Source organism: Caretta caretta, chromosome 5, assembly GCF_965140235.1.
Source record: "Caretta caretta isolate rCarCar2 chromosome 5, rCarCar1.hap1, whole genome shotgun sequence".
Taxonomy (NCBI): Eukaryota; Metazoa; Chordata; order Testudines; family Cheloniidae; genus Caretta; species Caretta caretta.
Window position 1 is genome coordinate 50021763 of NC_134210.1, and position 4760 is coordinate 50026522.

Here is a 4760-nt window from a genome sequence, read left to right on the forward strand (position 1 = left end):
ATGTGAGATCTTGGCAGTTAAGCTCAGCCAAGGCACATGCTCACAGCCCCCTGTTTTTAAGGGGAAAGAGATGGCATTTTCTATGAGGGGCACTTGATGCTGGAACTCACTTCCCCTGTGGTCTGACGGGTTCCAAATCTGTTAACCTTTAGGGGAATCTACAAGGCCTGTCTGTTCTCCAAGGTGGTAAGAGGATGTAGGTACACGAAAGGGTATGATAGCCTGGTTGAGTGAGGAAGAATTAACCATTAATATTGATTACTTCTGTCATTTTTTGCAGCTGCTTTTATATTGTCTATGTGCCTGGGGCAAAAGAAAAGTGCATTTTACATGTACAGTAATTCCCTGCCTCACAGGATGCTGAGATACCTGTTATTCAAAAGTCATTTGAGATTGGAGATGGAAAGGCGCTGTACTAGTGAAAAATATTACTACTGTTGTATTTCTTTACTGAATTGAACACACAAGAGTATCCTCCATCTTCCCACTACATCTGGCAGGACTTCTACTTTTACAAATATTGGCCCAGCTTCTTCAAGGAGAATAACATGGATGGATCCATACAGAGCCCTAGTGAAATCACTAGGCCTCTGCACAGATGCAGGAGTCTGCTGGTGTGCAACAAGCCACAGGGTGAGGGCCACAGGTCCCAATCCTGCAAATAATTACGCACATGAGTAACTTTATACATGGGAGTAGTCCCATTGATTTTTAGGGGGCTATTCACACGTCTAAAGTTACTTATATACTTAAGTGTTTGCAGGACCAGGCCCACAGTGAGTACAATAAAATAAACAATTTATTTTACGCCACTGTATAGTGAAGTCTCGTCTTGTCCATAAACCACTTCTTCATCGGTGTTCAGACTGGGAAACTTCCAAATCCCATTAATTCGGTAGAGTTAGGACATTTCTTATTTCCTTTGACATGTGGCACATCAAATTACTTAGGAGCATACATAAATGTCTGTGAGAAGGAGTTGTCATCTTCTGGAGGGACAGTCAACATCATCAGCCTTGGATCCAACACTGAATGTTCTTCCTTTACCAGCAGATCATTCACCATTAGTTGAAAAATGGGCAAGCATTGATCTTCTCCAACATGCTTTTTAATGTATCCCAAACTTAGTAAAGTGCAGAAATACTGTGTATCCCTGACCCCTGCCAATGCTTGTCTATACAGATCTAGCCATCCTACAGAGTTTACTAATGGAGTGCACATCATACAAAAGAAAATCCTAGTGTGTCAGGCAATACTCTGAAAAGATAGAGTGGAGAGACTGGGTCTTCTGCCCTTTCCTCTGAAATCTCTGTTTTTTCAACTGGAAAAAGAATAATGATAATAATTTTTTTAAAAACCCTCCAAAATATACAGAGTTAGAACCGTGTAAGTAAAATACATATGTGCCCAATCATTTTGGTGATATATTACTTTGCCTAATCATTAACTGGAAATGCCATATAAGAATTTGTAAACCACAGTAAATCATTTTGTAGGAATGATTTAAATGTACTGCTGACTAATGTAAAACAGTCTAGTTTCCAGAGTCAGTAGGCTGCCAAATATTGTTAAAAAAAAAAAGGATTTGTGATCTAAGTTGACATAAATTATAGTAGATATATATCTTTAAAACAGCAGTGGTGGTTTGCAGATTATTGGGTTTAAGAGATAGGAAGATGACATATTAACTAACATGAAGATTGCCAAGACTTTTGTGTGTTTTAATTAGGATGCTTTGCAAAAAGATGTTTGATTTCTTTTTAAAGCTCTGCCTTGGAAAGATCTTTATGACCATCTTGTTTGCAGTGATACAGGAGAAGTCAGAACATGACCTTGAAATTCCAGTTTATTGAATAGACACACAAGTGAAGTAAAGAGACTACATCCGTACCAGGTCCATGGGTTTGCTCTTCACACTACAGAGATGGGAACAGAAGGGTAAAAATAATGGCTGGCTTAAAAAAAATAGCAGCATGTGGGTGAAATCAAGCATACTCAATGCTACAACACAGATAGAAACAAACAAACCAAAAAAGCAGTGACAAGAAACATCTCAAGTGGTAGCAATGCTGAGAAGGAAAGCTGTCCATGTGCTTTAAAAAGCAAACTAGTCTTGAAGTGAGGAAGGGGGGGCAGTTGATCTGTGTTCACATTCCATGTTGTTTTTCCTATGTCTACTCAGACTAGAAGATATCCTTGGATGAGGGACTTATGATCCTAAGGCATGTAGGGTGAGATCTATTAAGGGTGTTAGGCGTTGCAATGCAAAGTGTCATGGAGCCTGACTTTTGGATGCCTAGAAAATCACACAAATACCCCTGCAATCCACAAAGCCTCAGTTAGGTGCGTAGACTCCCTATACAATCGATGGAGAGATAGGCACCTTAGACTGTGATCCACAAAGCCCACTTTTTGTGGGGGAACCACCTAAAATAGCCAGTAGGAGACATTGACCAGAGGAGAGTGTGCTAAGTCTTGCCCTCTCACAGATTGTACACCTAAATCCGGGCTGCACAGCAGCACCTAGCTCTGCTAGTGATCCATGAACTGGGGGAAGATAGGTGCTCAACTGCCTAAGTTGCATGTGGGAGCTGAAACAAAACAGCCTCAAGGGGGTGCAGGGGAAGGTGGCTATCGGATCAGGCTCCCGTACATGACTTGGGCAGTTGAATGTCTATCTTTCCTAAACAGTCAATCACTTTGGGGCTTAGGTAGGAGATAGGTGACTGGATGTCTATCGTGAGGCAGTAGTGTACATGCTTAAGTGCCTAAGTCAAGGCTGCAGTGTGCATGCCTGAGGAAAAAACATAAATGCCAAGTGAGTTTAGGCACCTAAAGGGTTAGGCAGCAGCCAAGCAGGAGTTTTGTAGATTTCTGTGGTGCCTAAAAACAGGATGTAGTACCGTCATGGAGTCCACCTTCAGGTACCTTTGAAAATTCCACTCCATGTCCTGTTTACAAAGAATCCAGCACACTTTTGCTACTCCATAAATTAAAACAACACATTTCAAAGAGAACCATCAGGGGAAAATCTAGCTCAATCTATACGGCCAAGGTGCAGCTCCAGCAAATGGGAATGCATGCGACACTCCCTCCTAAAGTAGAAGCACAAGTGATCATGGTAGGGAATAATACTTTTAGACACTGTCTGTAAACAGAACAGCCCTTCAGATCTACTCTCTAAAAGTCTTCATGCTGCAGGTGTAATGAGATGGATTTATAAAAAAGTGGAGATTAAATGTATCAAATACACTATATGTTAGAGGGGGTAAAAAAGATGAACTTCCTAGGTATCAGATAATTTTTTTCATCACCTAATTTTCCAAAGGTGACAATTTTTGACATCTCAGTTTTCAGAGAATAGGTGCTCAGCACTTGCTGAAAATCTGGCCCCTTTAAGGTGTCTCAAGATGAGGTGCCAAAAGCTGAGGGACCTAAAATCACTGAGTGACCTTTGAAGTTGTAGATGTAGGCCTGTTGCTATTATTTTACCTAGCAAAGTCTTCCCAGGGCAGTTCCCAGGGCACAGGTGCCCACATGCTAAAATCCATCTTCCCAACTGGCTGTAATTCACACACTGATGATAGTCTGAGCAGAGAGGTCAGAGAGTGAATGAGGATGGAGATTGAACTATCCTGTCACTTGTGATCTTCCCAGAGGCACTGAAAATTAGTGGACACTTTTGAAAAACTGGCCTTTTTGTCTTTGTCTGCACTGGAATTTAGCCCTAGTTACAGCCACTGGTAGACACAGAGCCACTGTAAGCCATAGTATTGCACAGGTGCAGTTTACCCCTAGTTTGACACCAGGATAAAGGGCACTGACGTAAAGAGTAGATTATAATAACTCACTCTACTTGTTTACACACAGGTTGAATCACTGCAGCTACATAAAAGGGGTAATCCCCAGTTTAGACAAGGCCTAATTTTCACCTCCGTAAAATGGGGCTAATAATACTTGCTTACATACCTGTGGTGTCATGACTGATGATAGTTAATACAGCACTTTGAAGACGTAAAGCTCTTTCAGGAGAGGAGTGTTATTTCTGTAGTACAAACCATTGGGGGCGGGGAAGGGGATGATGTAACCGGGTCCCCTGACCGGGCTGTTTTTGCAGTGTCATCAGTCAAACACGGTCTCACACCATACATAGCCCTGCCCATAAACCATGTAATTGCCCTAGCTTTAGCCTGACTGTGAGATCTCCAGTAACCCCCTCCCTGCAGCCTCCGGCTCCTCCTCGCTCACCCCCACTCTGCCTTGACGATCAACCAGTAGCCCAGCTGCTCCGGGCGGAGCTCTGCTGGGGCCCGCCCCCGGGCCTGGGCTCAGCCAATCCAGCCGGGCTTGGAGCGCGGCGGCGCTCGCCGGGCAGGCCCGCGTCAGGAGGGCGGAGCTGTGCGGAGAGACACAGGAGTGGCTGAGGGACGGCGGGACGGGAAATGGCGGCGGCCCCCCGGCTGCAAGGAAAGTGGGCGCAGCAGCTGTTCGGTGTGACCAGCTGGGACGCTTGGCCGCGCTACCTCGTGCCCCCAGCGCTGCAGCTAGCCGGGTGGCGGGGGCTGGGGTGAAAGCCCTGCGGGGGTTCGCCGCCACGCTCACCCGTGGAAGGGCACCGAGGCTATCAGCGGGGCGGTGGCCAGGGCCGGAGAGGGAGAGGGGCGCCCTGGGGAAGCAGCGGCTGCAGCAGCGTCCACGGCCAGGGCTGAGCTCGGGCAGCTGCCCCGCGGGAGGAGAGGGAACCACGATACGGCGGCGCA

The 4760-nt window shown here is 45.4% G+C and overlaps 1 long non-coding RNA gene across 1 annotated transcript; it reads right to left on the reverse strand.

Annotated features, from left to right (window-relative positions):
* Window positions 1-1828: 1828 nt before the first annotated feature.
* LOC125636372 (uncharacterized) lies at window positions 1829-4238 on the reverse strand. Its single transcript, XR_007356565.2, has 2 exons — window positions 3970-4238; window positions 1829-1916 (listed from the first exon to the last, which is right to left on the reverse strand). It is a non-coding gene; the product is annotated as an uncharacterized LOC125636372 (long non-coding RNA).
* Window positions 4239-4760: the final 522 nt, after the last annotated feature.